Source organism: Petaurus breviceps, unplaced genomic scaffold, assembly GCF_028583685.1.
Source record: "Petaurus breviceps papuanus isolate PSGF00001 unplaced genomic scaffold, PetGlider_PUasm1.0 225, whole genome shotgun sequence".
Taxonomy (NCBI): Eukaryota; Metazoa; Chordata; class Mammalia; order Diprotodontia; family Petauridae; genus Petaurus; species Petaurus breviceps.
The window spans coordinates 2,719,317-2,730,046 of record NW_027185889.1 but is presented as its reverse complement, the minus strand read 5'-3'; the positions used below and the strand labels follow the sequence as shown (position 1 = coordinate 2,730,046).

Here is a 10,730-nt window from a genome sequence, read left to right as displayed (position 1 = left end):
AAGTGAATGGAGGGCTCTTTCATGTTCGGGAGCCTGACTGAGGTGCGTGGAGTGAACACTGCCGTGACTCTGAGTCCCCGCTCAGGCGTTTAAAGACCCACTTCCCGCCCCAAGAGCCACCGAGAACTAGCCACATGACGGAATGGTAAACAGCGGTGCCCGCCGTGGCCTAGACTCCCGACATTAAGCTGTTCGGCAAGTGGAACACAGACGACGTGCAGATCAATGAAATCTCCCTGTAGGACTAAATTGCAGTCAAAGAGAAGTATGCCAAGCATCTGCTGCACTATGCCGCCAAGCGCTTCCACAAGGCTCAGTGCCCTATGGTGGAGTGCCTGACCAACTCCATGATAATGCACGGCTGCAACAACCGTAAGAAGCTCATGACAGTGCGCATCGTCAAGCACGCCTTTGAGATCATCCAGGAGAACCCGCTGCAGGTTCTCGTGAATGCCATCATCAACAGTGGTCCCCAAGAGGACTCCACCAGAATCGGGCGGGCAGAACTGTGAGGCACCAGGCTGTGGACTTGTCCCCGCTTCTGCGGGTCAACCTGGCCATCTGGCGCCTCTGCACGGGAGTCTGAAAGGCGGCCGTCCGCAACATCAAGACCATCGCTGAGTGTCTGGCGGACGAGCTCATCAATGCCGCCAAGGGCTCCTCCAACTCCTACGCCATCAAGAAGAAGGACGTCCTGGAGCATGTGGCCAAGTCCAACCGCTGATCCCCGCAGCCTGTCAATAATAAATGCCCCCTGCTCCTCTCTGGGGCAGGGTCCCTGTGCCTGTCAAAAAAAAAAAAAAAAGGAAATGGAGGTAGGGCATTGCATATATTTTGCTGAAGCCCCAAATACAAGGATCCTGCCTTTGCAGACATTGGAACTATCACAGAATACATTGTTGCCTGCTGGCTATTTTGAAGGGGGAAGGTGGAACCTCGCTTCTGTTTAGATCAGGAAAGCTGTGTCTTCAGAAAATAAGCAGCTACATGTCATAACTGGAGTAGAGAAAGATGACTAATGCATTTATTAAGCTCTTACTATGTGCCAGGGACCATGCTATGTATCTTAGATACAAATGCAAGGAAGCAAGACAGTTCTTTTCCTATTGGATCTTATATTCCAAACAAAGGAAGTCAACTCATAAAAGAGGATTGAACAGACATGGGGAAGCATAAACAGTGAGAGAAGTCTTGACGCCACCTGGGATGTGTCCTTTTACTCTTATCTGGGTTGGATTTTCTTGACTTAAAGGTGCCTTGTCACTTATAAAAGTGCAACTTCTCTTCTGCCCAATGCATTTGGAAAACCATCTACCAGGAAGGACATGTGACATTAACTTTAGTGTTCAGGGTTTGCTGAGGAGATTTTCAATAATGTATAAGGGAAGAAGGACTTGCATAGGATATAATTAAATCAGAAATTCTTAAAGATGCTTAATTCTTCTAGTCTCTCTCCCTTCATACTTTATTCCTGGAAGTTGTAACAGTAGACATCAAAAGTTTTTTTTTTTTTCTTTTGTTCTCTTTTGAGTTTATAAACCTCTCTCACTTTTTCAGTGAAGTTTGGAATTAGGAAGCATAGATGACTTGGTATCATGGAAAACCTAATGCATCCAGGGGGGTTTATAAGATTCCATTCATTTTAAAGGAGTGATACATTTCTTGTATTTGTCAGAAGTTTTTATTATCATTGTAAAGAAGTTATTTTTGTGGAATTCCCAATGTTGCATTGAAAAATAAATTTGCCCTAACATCCATCACCTTTCTAGATGTCATTAAATATCTCTGTTTTATAGAAAATGTGTTTGCTTCTTCTGCAGGGTTCACTTAGTCAAATTATTTTTTCTATTGTTTGCTCTTTAAAGTTCCCATGTTTCATTGATTCGAAAAGTTACGGGATTAATTTTGCCTCCAATACTTTTTATTTATTTATTTTTAGTTTTCAACATTTTCAACATTCATTTTCGTAAAATTTTGAGTTCCAAATTTTCTCCCCATCTCTACCCTGCCCGGCAAGATGACCTGTAATTTTACATAGTCTCTACATATACATTCATATTGAACCATTTTCACATTCATCATGTTATCAAGAAAAATCCGAACCAATGGAGGGGGGAAACATGATGAGAAAGAAGAAACAAAAGAGGGGGAAAAGAGAGAAAATAAAACAATTCAATTTGCATTCAGGCTCCATAGTTATTTTTCGAGATGTCTACAGAATTTTTCATCATGAGTCCTTTGAAATTATCTTGGATCCTTGCATGATTAAGTAGAGATAAGTCTATCTAAGTTAGCCATTGCATATAACAGCTGTTACTTTATACAACATTCTGGTTCTGCTCATTTCACTCAGAATTGGTTCATTCAAGTCTTTCCAGTTTTTCTGAAGTCTGCCTACTCATCTTTTATTACAACACAATAGTATTCCATTACATTCTTATACCACAACTTGTTCATGCATTCCCTAACTAATGGGCATCCCCTCCATTTTTAATTCTTTGGCACTACATAAATAGTTGCTATACATATTTTTGTACATGTGGATCTTTTCCATATTTGTATGATTTCTTTTGGATACAGAACTAGAAGTAGTATAGTTGGGTCAAAGAATATGCCCATTTTTATAACTCTTTGGGCATAGTTCCTAATTGCTCTCAAGAATAGTTGAATAACTTCACAATTCCACCAACAATACATTAGGGTACCAATTTCCCCACATTTCCAACATTTTTCGTTTTTCTGTTTTGTTATATTAGTCAATCTGATTGATACCTCAGAGTTGTTTTGATTTGCATTTCTCTAGTAAATAGTGATTTTGAACATTTCTTATGATTATAGAGAGCTTTAATTCTTCCTTTGAAAACTGCTTGTTCATATACTTTGACCATTTATCAATTGGAGAATGGACCAATAGTCTTATAAAAAAAAACAAATCAAGGCAAGTTAAATCAGTCCTAGAACTGCAAGAAAAAATTGACCAAATATTTAACATATTCTATTTTATTATTTGTCATCCTGTCATTAAATTATGTTTGTGCCCACTTTCACTATGTACTGTATAAGAACTTTTGTTTGTGGTGGAGTTGATATGACATTATGAGAAGACACTGCATTCTTAGTGCATCAGTAATCATAATTATAAAGGGGGGAAGTGGACTGAGGACACACTGCTAATCTATGGGAAGAAAATTAGTTGAAACTTGTCATAACTAAAGTAAATTTATGAACTCTATACTTAGGATTGTGAAACATAAGTCAACAGAGCTTAAAACTTAAAAAGAAATTTTTCTTTTAGGGAAAGAATGCATATTGAATAAGTATTCTGTTGAATTAAATGTTTTGACATTAACTTGACTTTCTTGAGAATGGTTTTTAATTTTAAATTCTGAACTCCTTTCAGGAAAAAATGATCTCACAAATAGAATAAATTCTTTTTTTCTGCATTTTCATGAGACAAATTTTTTTCTCTCAGCAGAACAAAGTTAGTATTGAAAGAATAGAAACCTGTACAAATCAGCTTTTATGCAATGCAGTTTTTGTTCAGTTTGACATGCAAATTAGTGTGCTTAGAGAAATAGCATTAAGAATGGGTATTTATCTGAAGTAAGAATGATACTGACATCTGCTGAAATGCAATATTTTTCCATTGTGCAGTGTCAAATACTATCCAATTAGATATATTTTGTTTATAGAAGCACAGGACTAAATTGTCATCTTCCTCTTCTTTTGATTGATGTCTACGGCAAATTTACGAAGGTATATTTGTCATTTAGTCTGTTTAGGGGCAGTATATCAACTCTATCCTGGCTTGATGATGTTATATATTATTTAAAAGAGATACATTCTCAGTTATAGGAGATGTGCATATTTCTTGCAATATTTAATGATTGTCCATTGCAGTAATGGTAAAATATGTTTAACAACTTAATTAAACAAACCCTCCATGTGTGAGGTACTCTACTGGGTCCTAAGATTGCAAAAGAGGGAAATAAAAATGTTATAGTCACTACCTGAAGGAGCTAGTTACTAAGAGCACATGACAGTGTAGTATTTCAGCTTGATATACACATAAATAAATATGAAACATGTTGATAGATAATGGAGGTATATAGACCAAGTGTTCTAGGAAAATATGTTGAGGAAAAGGTAACTTTCAGTTAGAAAGAATGAAGACTGAATACATGAAAGATGTTGCAACAGAACTGAGCCTTGAGCAAAGAGAAGAATTTCAGCACATAGAAAGACATAAGTATATAGTGCATTCTAGACATTAAAGGTAGAATATAGGACAAAGCAAGGCCACAAGGATAAAAGATACTGAGTCATATTGAAAAACAACTAATAGTTTGTTCAAAGGGGAGCTTTATGAAATAAAGCTAGAAAGGTAAGATAGATACAAATTGTGGGGGTCCTTAAATAATTGGATGATAAATTTGTATTTTATTGAAGAGAAAATAAGGTGTCACCAAAGGATTCTGTGTGATGTGTGTGTGATATTGTCACTCCTGTGCTTAAGAAGATTGCAATAGAGATTGTATACTATATTAATGGAGGAGAGAGATGGAGAGAGGAAGACCAATTAGGAATCTTTCATTATATTAATTTAGGCAAGAGATGATGAAGACCTGAACAAAGAAAATGGCAGTGTGTGTATAGTAAGGAACAGATGTCAATGTCTTTGAGAACATAGAACTAACAGAAATTGACAGCTGATTGGATGTTACAATAAAAGAGTAATTTAAAATGAATGATGGACAGGTTTCTTTGGGAAAGTGGAATATGATAAACTCATTTAGGACTTATTAAGTTTAAGGTGCTGTGGGGTATGTGGGTGTCTATGTCAATCTGAACAGGCAGATGTGATTGTAGGACTGGATCTTGATATAGTGACTGAGGTTGGATATAGATATTTCAGAGGTATATGTCTGATGGTAATGCTTTAAATAACGTGAATAGATGTGAAGACTAAGGGAGGGAGATAAAAAGGAGGAAACAACATCAAAGGAAAAAAAGAACTCTGGTGTTCATAGGTAACAAAAGGAAAACTATGAATGAATGGCCCAAGGAATAGTTAGGGGAAAAAAGAGAAAAAAAGGAAAAAAAAGAGATCTGAATCATCTCCCCTCTAATAAATCATCTTCTGAATGGCTATGGCTAAATACATCCAGTATTTGGCAGCAAACTCTTTCTTGTTGAATCTCTTTGAATGTGTCTTCATCTTTTGATATGAGACACATTATTGAGTCTCAAAACATTGTGACATAAGGTAACAAGATAGAGAATAAGGGAGAATAAATCTACAAGTGTAAATACAAAAAAGGAAATACCATAAACACTTAAGATGGAACAAAAATATTACTAGTATGAGGGATTGTCATGTCATTGGTATTGGTGATGGAACTGTGAGTTAGTCCAACTACTGAGGAAGGTGATTTGTACCTATGCATATAAAGTGTCTATAAAGTCCATACTCTTTGACTCTGAGATTTATCAAATAGGTTAGAAAGTCAACGATAAAAATAAAAGCTACATCTATTCCAAAATATTTATAGTCAAAGTTTTTGTGCAAGCAAAGCACTAGAAAACATAGAGGTCAATTGATAGGGGGAATGAAGAAACAATTTGTTTTATATGAATATAATTAATAAAGATAATATATGTGTATATTTACATGTAATATGCTTTGAGACATGACAAATATGATGACAACAAAGAAGTATGAAAATTTTTATGCAAACTGAATGACATTCAAACCTCAAAAACACTATACAGAAGGGTCATAACAATATAAATGGAAAGAAAATCAGCTATAAAACAAATAACTTGTCCCCACTTTCCTCACATGTAAGATGAGATGTTGGAATTATATGATCTTTTCATTTCTTTCAAGATTAAAATCTGTGATCCTATGATAGCATGAGGATGGAGGATTTAGGGGAGGAGGATTTAGGATACAGGAGACTAGAACAGTCAATAGAAAGAACTCATAATGACAGGGAATTAAGAAAAAGATGAATGAAGCAGGAGAAAATCACATGAAGGGGAAAACTGAAGCTTTTAGTCTCAGCAAGATGGCAAAGGGAGGGCTCCCCTACCATTGAATATAGATAAAAGGAGGAAAGAAAAGATGAAGTCATAGAAAGGTTTTGAAGTGTGGGAGATGGATGATGAATACACTCTGTAAATGACAGATGGCTTTATTTTCTTAGTAAAGGAGGAAGTGGTCATCTGATGAAAGATTGTGTGTGTGTGTGTGTGTGTGTGTGTGTGTGTGTGTGTGTTTATAAGGGGAAGACTTGGATAGCAGCAGGTAGGAGTTAGGTGTCTTGAGAAGAAAGGATATAGGATAGCTTCTGCCGAAGTCACTGCAATAGGGATTATAAGGAGCCAATGAGACTTAAATGCTGTCACTTTTTTTATATTTTTCAATGCCGTCACTGAGTTTTTTCTGTAAGGATTGAGAGTGGAGAAAAATATAGGCAAAAATCTTGAATCCAGAGGACAAATGATGAAAATCATTTTTCTCTTCTTGGTAAAGAAGTGCAATGCTACCAATGTGGAAAATAGAAAATTGAATATCATGTCCAAGGTACAGATGTGGTTCCTATGTTAATCAGTTTCGCTTCATCATTTGTCATTTTTCACGAAGGAACAGTTTGGGAGTTACACTGAGTAACTATTGTGGTGCAAAAAGACAAAGAGCACCAAAGAAAACTAAAGATCAAAACCTGACTAATAATTCATAGAAAATAGATGGAGATATAACAGCAATATCCCTAAATACTCATGAAAACTTAGAGATTTTTTGGGAAAAAAAATCTCCAGGACCATCTAAACTGAGACCCTTGATTCCCAGATGTAGAAATTGAGATCCACAGATGTCATGTGTTGGGCAAAGTTGCAGAAATTATAATTGTCCTAAGCAGAATTTGAAACCAGGCCCTTTGATTCTAGAGATTAGGGCGTTAGACTTCCTCCCAGACACATTTATATACTTGAGATTCTATTATCATTCTGTTCCTCTGAAAGGCTTCCTTCCTAGGGTCTCAAAGCAAAGAATCAAACTAGGGAGTCTGAGTATGGACCACATTTCATGTCTGTCACAGCGTGATTAATTCAGCCAAATTCAAAGAGTCTAATCATGACTGCTTGACAATACAAACACTTAAAAGACCTAAAAAGTTCTTGCGATCCATGTTATTGTAGATGATAGCCACATGAAAACATAGTTCTTTAAAGTTTGAAGTTAAAATTACTTCATCAGATACATTTAGGGATCTTTGTTTGATAAGTTTCAACAGATACAAAGTCTAAGGAAAATATACTAAGTGCCCAGTGTTTTGTTGTTGTTGTTGCTGTTGTGATTTCTTAGTAAAGAGAACTTGAAACAATGAATGGAGAGATTGTCTTGATAATTACAAGTGATGACTGTACTCAAGTCTAGCCTATTTTATATATTATCTATGTGACCCTGCACTAGGCAACATTTTTTTAAACAAATGCTTAATTAACTTCTAGTTTACAAATTACATTTCTGCAAGATTTTGAGTTACAAATTTTCTTCCCATTTTTCCCTTACCCACCACCCCAAAATATCCCCTCCTCCACTCTGCTCTCTCCCATATCTTCTCCCATACCCCTCTGACTTTCCAGTGGGGAACATTGGATATCTTATTTCCAAGTAACATGTAAAATAATATTAACCATAGTGTGTGTGTGTGTGTGTGTATACACATATACATACACATACACACACACATATATTTAAACATTTCATTTAAAACTTAGAATTCCAGACATTCCCTACCTCCCTTGTCACCCACCCTTACTGGGAAGATAAGCAATTCAGTATAGGTTCTACATGACTAGCTATGCAAAATATTTTCATACTGGATATATTGCAAGATACTGACTATATTTCCCTCCCTCCTATCCTACCTCGCACTTTTTCTATTGTCTACTTTGATCCTGTCCCTTTTCAAAAGTGGGTGCTTCCAACTTCCTTCCACCCCCAGCCTGCCCTCCCATCCATCATCACCCCTTCTCATCCCTTTCCCCCATACTCTCCTGTAGGATGAGATAACATATGTAGTGTGTATGTCATTCTCTCCCAAAGCCTAATTCAATGAGAATAAGGTTTACATGTTCCCTTTTGCCTTCCTGTTCATCCCCTCTATTGTAACCATTTCCCCTTCCCTCTTCTATATGAGATAGTTTACTTCATTCTGTCTCTCCCCATCTCCTCTCATTATATTCTTCTTTCACCTCTTAATATCACCTGTAAGTATCATCCCTTCCTATTGAATTTATCCTGTGCCCTCTATCTATATGGACCTGTACACATATATACACATATTCATATATGTATTCATATGTTCATATATCCTCCTATACAGACATATATAAGTATGTATAAATATACACACATTTATATTCCCTTCAACTATTATTATACTTAGAAAAGTTTCATGAAGTTACAATTTTTGTTTTTTCATGCAGGGATGTAAATATTTCAACTTTGATAAGATCCTTACGATTTCTTTTCTCTGTTAACCTTCTCATGCTTCTATTGCTTCTTGTATCTGAATTTATAATGTTCTAATCAGTTCTGGTTTTTTCATCAAGAATGCTAGAAAGTACTCTATTCCACTGAATGACCATATCTTCCCCTGAAACATGGTACCCAGTTTTGCTGGGTAGGTGATTCTTGGATTTAATCCTAGATCCTTTGACCTCTGGAATATCATATTCTAAGACCATTGATCTCTCAGTGTAAAAGCTCCCAGATCCTGTGTTATTCTGCTTGTTTTTCCACTGTATTCAAATTGCTTCTTCCTGGTCACTTATGATATTTTCTCCTTGATCGGGGAAATCCAGAACCTGTCTATAATATTCCTAGGAGTTTTCTTTTTGGTATCTTTTTCAGGAGGTGATCTTTAGATTCTTCTAAGCTCTATTTTGCCCTCTGGTTCTAAAACATCAGGTCAATTTTACTTGAGATTCTTTAAGAATGATTTCTAGATTATTTTTTTTATCATGGCTTTCAGGTAGTCAAATAATTTTTAAATTATCTCTCCTGGATCTATTTTCCAGGTCAGTGGTTTTCCCAATGAGATATTTCACTTTGCCTTCTATTTTTTAATTTGTTTGTATCTGTTTAATAGTATCTTGATTTCTCATAAAGTCACTAGCTTCCATTTGCTCTAATCTAATTCTCAAGAAATCATCTCCTCAGTGAGCTTCTGAGATTCTTTTTCCATCTGCCAATTTCGACTTTTTAAGGCATTCTTCTCCTCATTGCCTTTTGAGCCTCTTTAGAAATTTGAGTTAGTCTATTTTTCAAGGTGTTATTTTCATCAGTCAGGTTGCTGATTTTCTTGCATTGTTCTCATTTCTCTTCCCAATTTTGCCTCCACTTCTTTTATGTGATTTTCAAAATCCTTTTTAAGTTCCTCTTTGGCCTTTAACCAGCTTGTATTTTTCTTGGAAGCTACAGGTGCAGGAGTTCTGAATTCACTGTCTTTCTCCTGTTTCATGCTTTGTTCCTTTTTGTCCCCAAAATAGGAGTGTAAAGTTGGATTGATCTGTTTACTTTGCTTCCCTCATTTGTTCATGTTGCCACTCAATTACCTAACTTTGGGGCTTTTTGCCACAGTAGGACTCTGCTACCACACAGGGGAGCTTTGTACTAAATGCTGGGTTTTTCTCAACTACTGAGGTATTATTTGGGTGCCCTCTCTGAAACCACCTTACTCTCTGGCCAGCTTGTGGCACACCCAAGGACCTCCACCCTAAACTGCATTCCAGATCCAAGCAGGTTAAAAGAAGAATGATTACCCCCTCAGACCGGTCGCTTGGCCCCCCTACAGACTAACTGCAGACAAGGAGCTGAACCTGCCGAGTGGAGGCTGAAGGGCTGTGACTCCTTAGAGGATTTTCACTTCAGGGGCAGAGGCTGACACCACTCTCAACTACTGGATCCTAAAGTCCACTGTGACCTCTCACTGTGTCCTTAGCATCTATGTGTTGATAATTCTGGAAACTGCCACAGCTGCTGGTGATCTGATGTCCCTCCAGACAGTGGTTGGTTAGGCCCGCCCTGGGGCTAAAACCTATGGCTTGTTTGGGGGATGGGGCTGGCCTTGGCTCCCAGAACCCTGTGCTGGATCCTTGCTGACAGCCTTCTGAGCCATCCTCAGTGGCAAGTTAGCTTCTCTGTGTCATTTTGTTGGTTCTGTAGCTACAAAGTTCCTTCAGAATCACCTTTTAAATGAATTTGAGGAGGTGAGAGCCAGAGCTACTTGGAAGTCCTGTTTCTAATCTGCCATCTTGACTCCACCCCCTAAGCATCTTTCTAAAATCAAAAGTTTTAGAGAAGATTTCAACCTACATTGGTAGATAATTTCCTCAGTAGGGAGCGCCCTAAACCAAAGAAATCATAAATCTGGGCTCTATTTTAAAAAAATTCTTTTTGAAAGAAAAGCAATATAAAACAATGAAAGTCTAGATATGCTGAATGAATCTTTTGAGTGGTCTGAGTCAGTCATGTGCTTGAAAAGCACAAGGATGTAGAGGGTAGAAATAAAAAGACCTGTATTCAAATCTTACAGTTAAGTTTGAATTATGTGTATGTGTGTGTGTGTATACACACATGTATTTACATATATGTGTATTGCACGTCTGTGTATGTGTGTACACAAATACATTTGAAGATGTCTGCTTAAGGATGT

General features: G+C 36.9%; 1 long non-coding RNA gene and 1 pseudogene across 1 annotated transcript in view; both read left to right on the top strand.

Annotated features, from left to right (window-relative positions):
* LOC138166598 (uncharacterized) overlaps nucleotides 1-10,730 on the top strand; it is a 397,412-nt gene that overhangs the window by 210,514 nt on the left and 176,168 nt on the right. The window lies entirely within an intron of this gene.
* Nucleotides 8-810, top strand: LOC138166595 (small ribosomal subunit protein uS7-like; annotated as a pseudogene).